The 11,290-nt window shown below is 41.6% G+C and overlaps 1 pseudogene; it reads right to left on the bottom strand.

Annotated features, from left to right (window-relative positions):
• Positions 1–9,914: 9,914 nt before the first annotated feature.
• On the bottom strand, positions 9,915–10,032 carry LOC124617313 (annotated as a pseudogene).
• Between the last annotated feature and the right edge of the window lie 1,258 nt (positions 10,033–11,290).

Genomic DNA, 11,290 nt, shown 5'->3' with positions numbered 1-11,290 from the left:
TAAGTTCTGCAGAAGTCAATGTACTTACCTCATGATGAACAAAAGTGAAATGCTTTGTGTATAGATATCGTAGTTATTACGCTTATTGTTGTGATGAAGAAAGTACTGTACTGTAACGTATTGTTATGCTATGGAAAAGGCAGTCTCATTCTAGCTATCCCACAAAAGTTACTACTAAAACATGTTTTACTTTTCAGAATAAAACAGAAAACTGTGCAGATATAAAACAGAAACACTGCAAAAGCAACATTGTAAATTGTCACTCATTAGTAGCATCGTGATAAAATCGTGTAGCTGTCACATAAACTAACCACTGTGTCATCTGCTATCTCACTGAAAGTACTTTAAATCCAGAATGTATTTTCAAGTAAACCAAAATGTTGCATTAAAATCTCATTAGCAGTACTGGTAAATGTTCTAAGTATGTGAGCCTTATAGTCGTTACGTAATCGTGCAACTAACAAGCAAGAATGTACACACACAATAACACTGTGACGTCTGTTCACTATAACAATGCATTCGTCATTTCTGTTTCAATAAGTTCTCTTGGTTCTTGACTGGATATTTTACTTCAGACATTGTTGCATGTTAACAGATTCTAAGTCTGACAAAGCATACTAGTAATGTAAAGTGAAAAACTTCATAGCGAAGACCAAGTTAAAAAGCAGATTATCTTTCAATAAACAGTTTTACATGAGAAACGTGGTGCAGTCCTTTACTCTTCCTAGTACTCAGAGTTTCAACTTGAACGGAATTATCATGCGGTATACGTCGGTAAAGAATACTGGAATTTTTCTCAAGGTTAGCTTCTATGTTATTTTTCTCTGAGCCACCTGGCGCACGCGGCTGCCTGCGGTGCGAGTCATTGTCTGTTCCTTTGTTGGCGCGCGTCGTTATTGTGATTAGGAGACCTAACTTCTACAAATTCACCTTGCCGAGAGGGCCCAGCTCTGTTAGAATCCCGCCAGTTCTGATGAAATTCACGTCTGTCGTTTTGTCAGTACTTTACATAGTTTCTTGTTTGTCGGTCATGTGGTGGAGAATTTCTCCCTGAATCGTAACTCTGCGCCGAACTGTTGCGTCTGAAGTTATTCTGCCTCCCTTGATAATAATTGTTCTGGTTCCCATATTGTCTGTTTCTCTGATTGTCTCTGTGATAGTCATTACTACGGAAATGCGATCTTTCTCTGTAACTATTACTCTGCCAGTGATTGTCATACGGGTGGTGTCTGTTTTGGTCACGACTTGTGTTGTGAGAATAGCCTTGTCATGTCAAGTTATTACTTCTTTCATCGCGGAATTGCGACGGATGTGACCTGTAATTGTTGTATTCCTGGTTTCGCGTTCCGCGATTGTCAGTGTCAATTTCTAATTCTTGTAAGAGTCCCTGAAATGCTTCAATGTCGTCTTTGCAACGTCCTGCCAAAATAATATGTCGTAAATGTTCAGGCAGTTTGATTAAGCAAATGCGGATGAGTTCTGAGGGGCTGTATGGGTTTGTCAGGTACTGATTCTTATGCAACATGTCTTCAAAATATTTCATAAGACTGGAAAATTCAGATTGTTCGAAACGTTTCGTCGTTATGATGCTATGTTTTACTCGGTCTTGTGTGGCTTGAGACCAATATGCTGAGAGGAAGGCATGGTAAAACTCTCCTTCACTGTGGCAATCGTGAATGACCAATCGCATTCATACAGCTGGTTCATTCTCCAAGTAGCCACACATAAATTCTAATCTGTGTTCTAACGACCAGTTGGGAGGAAAACAATGCGAGAATTGATGGAGCCATGCTTGTGGATGAATGTCGTTGCCAGAATTCTTAAATGTTTTGAATTTACGTGTAGTAATGAACAGCTTATAGTCAAAATCATCATGTCGGCGAGTCGCATATCGGTCATTGTTAGGTCGCGTCGGCCGTTCCATCTCAAAATTCGATGCACATTGCCAATTTCTTTCATAACTTCCGAAATGCCCTGTGTTATTATTTTGTGGCTGTTCCGTATTTCTGTGTCCCTCTTCCCGTATTGGGGCGCGAGTATCCTCTGAAATACGTAATTCTTGTATTACCTGTGTCAGCTGATCTTGTACTTCCCGGATTTCTCTTTTGTACTGTGTATTGATTTGATTTTGATTCTGTTTGAATTTTCTAATTTGTTCATACTCTTCTGTGTCAGTGAAGGCTACAGGTCTTGTGTCATTCAGATCATCATCTACCTTTGTAGATAAGTTAGTGACCTGATCCGAAAGTTCGGCTACTTTCTCCGATAGTGAACACATTTCCTCAGTGTGTTTTTCTGAACCAAGTTTCAGAGTGTCCATTTGTGTTGAAATCGTATCTACTGTGTCCTTTAAGTTTTCTTGAGTTTTTGCAAGTTGCATAACCGAATCGGTAGATGCAACTGAGTCAATTTTAGCTTGCAAGGTGTTGTGATTTTCATGAACAATAGTTTGCAGTTCTTTTATGGCTGCTTCATGATTCTGTAATGCATTTTCATGACGCGAAAAAATAGGTTGGAAATGCTCACAAATTTGTGTTTTTACATCATTACAGACTTTTTGACATTTCGATTCGATGTTATGTAACTCAGTAGTTAAATCTTCACGTGTTTGTTCAAGCGTGGTGTGAAGATTTTGTTCCATTGCGTCTAACTGTTGCTGTGTTTGTCTCTGATTTTGTTCCATTGTGTCTAACTTCTGAAGCTTTTGCTGTGTTTGTCCCATTTGTTGTATTAATTGTAATAACAATGCATTGGTGTCTGAAACATGTTCCTCAGTGCTTTTCGGCAGTGAATTTTCACCGGCAACATTCACATTTTGACAAGCGGAAAATGTGTCTTGACTCATTTGAGAAAACGGTGAGAACCCAAAACCTGAGTCTACAGTATTTGCAATATTGTGTTCTGTCATTCCCGATTCCCGAGGCGAGCTGTTGCCGACCGATCGATCGATAATGCTTCCCTGTTCACTAATTGTTTCACTGTCCACGCCATTGTTTGCCACCCGCTCCATTTCCCTATGCACAGTTACCAAATTACTACTTTGAATGTCTGTTAACTCATTACTCTGCGGCGCTAACACACTGCTTTCGTCTTCACTGTCATTTCTCAGTTTACTTTGGAGCCTAGTATTACGTTTTTCACACGCCATTATTGTCACAATATTTCACACGACAACACAGAAAAGCACAATTTGAAGAGCAAAAATAAGAGAACACATTAACATAGCACTGAAAATAATATCTAGTTAATTGCAAGCGCAGCTGCGAAATACTTGGAGCAAATCTAAATGCATGCCACAACTGTGTACAACAATGAAAAAATACAACTACAAAGGAAATTCTCTGTACAATTACGCGCTAGCAGTAAACAAAATCTACGCTAATTACACAAACTACAAGGAAAAAATCAGAAGATTCCAGTGAGGTATCCTCGGCTAAGGGTCGACATATGAAACGTCTCCTTTGAACATTTATACATGACTGTGCTTAACCTAACACATAATATTTTTAGCGCAACGCAATCTGACTTTCAAAAATCCCTGCAAAAGAATGGCCCTGACTACCATTAACCTATACCTTTCACAAATCACTTACCTCACAAAAATCTTCGCTGCTCAAGCTACTGCAATACAGCGAGCGCCACTACTGCCAGCTAAATAAAAGATTCAAACTATGGAAGGCACTAACTACTGATAGGGATAGTTAGCAAATGAAAGATATTAATAGAGAACAAACAATGTATTTACCTTGATATCATCATATATAAATATAGCAGTTCATGACAAATTTCAAAACTCCGCCATCTCTCTCCCCACATCCACCACTGCTGGCGGCTCACCTCCAACTGCGCAACGCTACGCGCTGTTCACATCCAGCTGCCGCTGCCTAACACTACAATGGCGAGTATTACAACAATGCAAAGCAGCCACAGACTGCACACAGCACAGCCAGTGATTTTCATACAGAGGTGGCGTTACCAATAAAAAAACCTAAACAGCCTACTTACAGAATGAACACCTATATCTTTCCGTACGAGCTCTGATTTCCCTTATTTTATCGTGGTGATCGTTCCTCCCCATGTAGGTTGGTGTCAACAAAATATTTTCGCATTCGTAGGAGAAAGTTGGAGGAGAAACTTGAAACGTCTAGCAAAACAATAATTATTCGCGCTTTTAATTTACGCTTCATCGCTCTCTCATCTCCTTTGTCAGAAAAGCTTTTGAGCTCTACTATTCCAATCTCGTATAGCGCGCGGAAAGAATGAACACCTATATCTTTCTGTCCGAGCTCTTATTTCCCTTATTTTATCGTGGTGATCGTTCCTCCCCATGTAGGTTGGTGTCAACAAAATATTTTCCCATTCGTAGGAGAAAGTTGGAGGAGAAACTTGGAACGTCTAGCGAGACAATAACTACCCGCGCTTTTAATTTACGCTGCATTGCTCGCTCGTCTCCTTTGTGAGAAAAACTGCTGAGAGGCTGGTTTCCGCGGCCGTGCGGCCGTCTCCCAAAGAGCAGAGCGGCTGCCACGCGAGACGATCGCGTACCGTGACTCAGAGTGCTCCCGCAGGAGGGCGACGGCGGCGGCGACCAATGATTTCGAGATAGTTTGTGAAATGAGATGGGTCGCGGCAGGGGGAATACAAAATTCTACGGCTGCCGGCGTAAAAATTGAAATTGCCCCGCCGCATGGAGCAGGGCAGGGCAGGGCAGAGGCCATCCGCGTCTCCGCATCGGCCAGCCGCATATTGAAATGACGCCGAGCAAGATCTGCTCCGCCAATCACAGGCGCGGCGTGCGTTGCCTGGCAACGCCTGCCACTCTTCCTGTCCCCGGGTCCGCCACCGCGAAAGGCAGGCGGCCGTCACTCAAACCGCACTCTGCCGCAGTACGCCTGGTCTGCGCGCCGGTTAGCCTGTCACCTCCCCTGTTAATAATAGAGTGTCTGTTATTTTTATGTCTGATATAGAAATAAATGCTACAACGCAACACGTGTCGTTTTCTTACACTGACTGCCATACTTTCTTTTCCGTGTAGCTCGAGTTTGGTGAGCTCGTACTCCTTTTTCACTTAGTCCCCATACAATTCTTGACATACTGTGCACGAGATAAACTATACACATTGTTTTACAATAAGTTACACAATCTGCAGAAGACAATGTTGTGCTGGCAATGCCTCTGTGGAATAACTGTCTTTACAAAATCGGCGAAATCGTACAAGAAGGCCACTTTCTCTAGCCCAAATTTACACTGACACTACTGGCCATTAAAATTGCTACACCACGAAGATGAAGTGCTACAGACGCGAAATTTAACCGACAGGAAGAAGATGCAGTGATGTGCAAATCATTAGCTTTTCAGAACTTTCACACAAGGTTGGCACCGGTGGCGATACCTACAACGTGCTGACATGAGGAAAGTTTCGAACCGATTTCTCATACACAAGCAGCAATTGACCGGAGTTGCCTGGTGAAACGATGTTGTGATGCCTCGTGTAAGAAGGATAAATGCGTACCATCACGTATCCTATTCTGATAAAGGTCGGATTGTAGCCTATCGCGAGTGTGGTTTATCGTAGACCGACATTGCTGCTCGCGTTGGTTGAGAGCCAATGACTGTTAGCAGAATATGGAATCGGTGGGTTCAGGAGGGTAATACGGAACGCCGTGCTGGACCCCAACAGCCTCGTATCACTACCAGTCGAGATGACAGGCATCTTATCCGCATGGCTGTAACGGATCGTGCAGCCACGTCTCGACTCCTGAATCAACAGATGGGGACGTTTGTAAGGTAACAACCATCTTCACGAACAGTTCGACGACGTTTGCAGCAGCATAGACTAACAGCTCGGTGACCACGCCTGCAGTTACCCTTGACGCTGCATCACAGACAGGAGCGCCTGCGATGGTGTACTCGACGACGAACCTGGTTGCACGAATAGGAAAACGTCATTTTTTCGGATGAATCCAAGTTCCGTTTACAGCATCATGAAGGGCACATTCGTATTTGGCGACATCGCGGTGAACGCACATTGCAAATGTGTATTCGTCATCGCCATACTGGCGTATCACCCGGCGTGATGGTATGGGGTGCCTTTGGTTACACGTCTCGGTCACATCTTGTTCGCATTGACGGCACTTTGAACAGTGGACGTTACATTTCAGATGAGTTACGACCCGTGGCTCTACCATTCATTCATCCCTGCGAAACCCTACATTTCAGCAGGATAATGCACGACCGCATGTTGCAGGTCCTGTACGGGCCTTTCTGGTTACAGAAAATGTTCGACTACTGCCTTGGCCAGCACATTCTCCGGATCTCTCACCAATTAAAACGTCTGGTCAATGGTGTCCGAGCAACTGGCTCGTCACAATACGCCTGTCACTACTCTTCATGAACTGTGATATTGTGTTGAAGCTGCATGGGAAGCTGTACCTGTACACGCCATCCAAGCACTGTTTTACTCAATGCCCAGGCGTATCAAGGCCGTTATTACGGCCAAAGGTGGTTGTTATGCGTACTGATTTTTCAGGATCTATGCACCCAAATTGCTTGAAAATGTAATCACGCCAGTTCTAGTATAATATATTTGTCCTATTTATCATCTGCATTTCTTCTTGGTGTAGCAGTTTTAATGGCCAGTAGTGTATAACAAAAGTCAAGGGATAGCGACATGCACATATACAGATGGTCATAGCATAGCGTACACGAGGTATGAAAAAGCAAGTTTTGATGAAAAAAGAAATATATATATATATATATATATATATATATATTATGTAAAATGAATGGATGAAAATGGGGAAGAAATGGCTTTAAATATTTTTGTTATTTACTCTTTCAGTACGAACTTTGTTGTAGAACCCCTTTTTTTACGTGTGGTAATAAAAATTCATTTAGACAGAATTAAGCACATTTAAAATTACGTGAACTTTAGCAACCCTCTTATGCTGATAAATTCAGACTAACTGATTAATAACATTTATGACTTTGAAAATTATTTAAATTAAATTTTTTACGTATTTCGGCCTTGGCACATACTTTCTAGATGCAGTGGGTTTTTAAATATTTACTGAATTCTTTCCCGGCGTTAGCTATGGAACACAAGACTGTCTCTGTTAGCATAAAATGGTTAAATATTGCCAAGCCGACCTGAACGTTTAATTATCATTGACAAAACACACTTCACTATACGTTTAAGTTATTTGCTTTAGAAATTGAAAGAACCAACAGATTAACAACTTCAACGTTAATTATCCGCCTATGAATGCAAAAATGTAATACCAGTAATAAATTTAGTCAGCCTCAGGATCGCTGTAAAAGAAAAATATTTCGTAATTCACTGCTAATTTTACCTGCTCCCGATTTACGGGGTTGTTTAATTTTATAGCGGAACAATTGTTTAAATGTGCCGCCGCTGCAAATCGTTCTGACGCGGCACAGCCCAGCAGCACTAACGATAATCGCTAAAAGTGCTGAAAATTCTTTAAAGAAATATTATAGATGCCATGGGCAAGCTAATGTACATTAGTAATACACAATTTTGATAAATTATAATGTATTTAGATCATAACAATAGTTAAAATTACACACCTTTATAATTTCTCCTCTAATGGCGACTAAAGATAGATACAGACAAAAGAAGTGTGGTGTCACCGCCAGACACCACAATTGCTAGGTGGTAGCTTAAATCGGCCGCGGTCCATTTAGTACATGTCGGACCCGCGTGTCGCCACTGTGTGATCGCAGACCGAGCGCCACCACAAGGCAGGTCTGGAGATACGGACGAGCACTCGCCCCAGTTGTACGACGACTTTGCTAGCGACTACACTGACGAAGCCTTTCTCTCACTTGCCGAGAGACAGTTAGAATAGCCTTCAGCTAAGTCCATGGCTACGACCTAGCAAGGCGCCATTAGCTTGCATAATTTGATAGTTATCGTATGAAATGTCTCATCAAGAATGCTGTATTCACATCAAAGAATAAAAGTTAAGTATTCGAGGAGCTGCATACTTTTCTTATTAGAATTCACTACTTATCCTGTTCCAGAATTCACGCCCGTCTGCGTTAGATAGTGTGCATTTCGGCCTCCTCTATCTACAAGGTGTTGGCACATTTACCAACACATCAAGAAGTCTACTCGTTCATATTCATTCACAGGTTCCTCTCTCTCTCAGCTCTCGAGGAAGACGACAAAGAATGCACATTATGTAGTGTTATTTATACTATTGCTGATTGTGAATCTCTCTCTGTAATCTTACAACATTATTTTCCTCTGTGGCTATGTTTTACATTTTTTCATCGCAGATATTAACATATTTCGTAATTACATTATGAGTATAGAAATATTACAATCATAAATACATCGAGAATATTATTACAGAAAATATTACAACAATAACCAACGTCCTTTATACAAAATTAGATAGTATTTTTTTTGTTAAACAATTACAGTACATACGAATTGCTTCATAGCGGCGTACATAGTACAATTAAATGTCATTTCAGTCCATCAATAGTGTGTGTGCTGCCAGGGAACGTTACATAGCCCTCTGGCAGCATTTGGCAAAGAGTTTCTATACTTTGACACAATGGTGCCAGTAACGTTCTTTACAATTCTGTTTTTTTATAAATATGGAATGGCTCTTTTAATTAGCCCCAGGGTTATATATGTTCATGGCTCCCCCATTTGGGCGAAGGCAGACAGGAAACCTGGGCAAAACTGTGCCGGAGCCCAGCCATACCAGTTGCTTCATGATTAATCTTGTCTCTTTAACAGTAATTGTTTTTAAATGCTTTAGCAGTTTGTCATCAACGGTTACATAATATCACAGTCACATACAGTTCAACGAAAGTTTGTTGTGTGAGTTTAACAACTCGTAGTTATCATTTTGCGATATACTGCAAGGTCACTTGTCCTAGGATATATCACTTAGTTTTTTGAAATCATTTAGTACAACGTTACTTTCATTATGTTCTCACTACCTACGTGTTACAAATCCATCTCCTACACTTGTTAGTGCCGGCCGCGGTTGTCTAGCGGTTCTAGGCGCTCCGTCCGGAACCGCGTGACTGCTACGGTCGCAGGTTCGAATCCTGCCTCGGGCATGGATGTGTGTGATGTCCTTAGGTTAGTTAGGTTTAAGTAGTTCTAAGTTCTAGGGGACTGATGACCACAGATGTTAAGTCCCATAGTACTCAGAGCCACTTTTTTACACTTGTTAGTGTTCATTTTCTCTCGTCAATTTACGGGTATACATAATAAGTGTTCAATGTTTGTCAAAAATCGAGTTCATTGACATGTTATGCAGTTTGTGTAAATATGTTAGAATATGTCAATAATGCTGTAGTTGGTGAGCGGTGCGGAGTGATTGTTGAGCGGCGCTCGGCGCGGCGCGTCGGCTCCGTGTAGGTCACCGACCCCGGTGTTGACAGCTACGGCGCGGAGATGCGTGTGGCTGTCTGGTCTGCTACGGGCTGCTGCGGCCGCTGCATGGCTGAGGTAGCCGGATGCGCGTTGTGTATCAGCTCGCCCGTGTGACATCTTCTTGCAGTGCTCCAGCAAACATGCAACAAGTTCACAAACAGTGTACTATCCTGATGGGCATTTTTCCTGCTGTGGGAAAGAACGCACACAGTTATTGGCAGTTACTATTCAGTAGGCCTTCACTAGGCTGGTTTGCACAATGTTTCGTTGTCGCAGTAACGCGTTTTATGCACTCCGTCTACAGGCCACAAGTGGCCCATCGGAACCATCCGACCGCCGTGTCATCCTCATTGAGGATGCGGATAGGAGGGGCGTGTGATCAGCACACCGCTCTCTCGGTCGTTACGATGGTTTTCTTTGACCGGAGCCGCTACTATTCGGTCGAGTAGCTCCTCAATTGGTATCACGAGGCTGAGTGCACCCCGAAAAGTGGCAACAGCACATGGCGGCCCGGACGGTCACCCATCCAAGTGCCGGCCACACCCGACTGCGCTCAACTTCGGTGATCTGACGGGAACCGGTGTATCCACTGCGGCAAGGCCGTTGCCTAACGCGTTTTATGGGCACACAATATTTTTTCACCATGTCATGACTTGTCATACGCTAGTAAAACAAAATGTATCTCTGTACTCAATGCGCTTTCCTGGCGTCTCTTGACACACAAGGAATATTTTTTTTTTTTTTTTTTTTTGTACACACGCACAGTACATGTTATAGTTAGACACTAGCTTGGTCCACCGTCTATAATTGGCTCACTGTTCGTGTCGTGTTAGTTCCTTATCCACTTGCACACACGGCGATGATACAGTTTCTTATTGCTTGTTCGAAACAACCTAGTGACGTATTGCTGCAGTTTTAACAGTCACTGTCTGTCTCTGCCACACAATACTGCACTTTTGTTTAAGTTTTTTCAGTTACAATGTCCGTTGTGCAATTTTTTGTAACAGCACATTCATAACTTCTTTGTTCGCTCTTTACCAAGGCGTACATGGTAACAAATATTAAAATTTCGTATTAGTTTGCCCAAAAATCATCTACATTAATGTTCGAGTAGATTTTATTTGTGCATTCCAGCCGGATTCAGGCATATTGTTCAATAACTCCTTTGAAATTATGTCTCACTTTACTTGCAAGGTCCTACGTAACTACAGTGTAGTCTCTGTAAGCTAAAATTGACTTGGACTGTATCAGGCTAGCTCTTTTAACTGATTCGATCTGCACATGCTTCAATTGGAGCTCCTTTGTGCGTAACTTTGCGTTACTTAAATTTGCAATAAGTTTGCCTCCCATGGTGCCCTCGGGTCACTACTGGGTGCATTACTCTCTTTGATAATACTGGTTTGAAAATAAAGTTCTCAGGGTCTCATATTATTAATATTATTCTGAGTTCGAACCTGTCAATCTGACAGCTACACACACACACACACACACACACACACACACACACACACACACACACACACACACATATATATATATATATATATATATATATATATATATATATATATATATATATATATATATATAATAGAAAAGACTGTACTAAGAAACATTTCAAGTTTGACACACATATAGAATATCATGCGGTACACAAACTAATCACTACTAAAATGTTCCTCCTGACTGATCTCTGTCACAATTTAACACTACAAATAATTGCACTGATCAGGTTATCTGTGCAGACATTTAGAGCCTGTTTAAGCTAACACTAATTAAAAAGAAGACATAACACAAATAATCATAAACGAAAGAGAAAGTCAATCATATTCTTATAATTAAATGCTTCTACACTAGTACATTATC

This window comes from Schistocerca americana, chromosome 5, assembly GCF_021461395.2.
Source record: "Schistocerca americana isolate TAMUIC-IGC-003095 chromosome 5, iqSchAmer2.1, whole genome shotgun sequence".
NCBI lineage: Eukaryota > Metazoa > Arthropoda > Insecta > Orthoptera > Acrididae > Schistocerca > Schistocerca americana.
The sequence above is the reverse complement of the archived record's forward strand: the minus strand, read 5'-3'. Positions and strand labels throughout refer to the sequence as shown.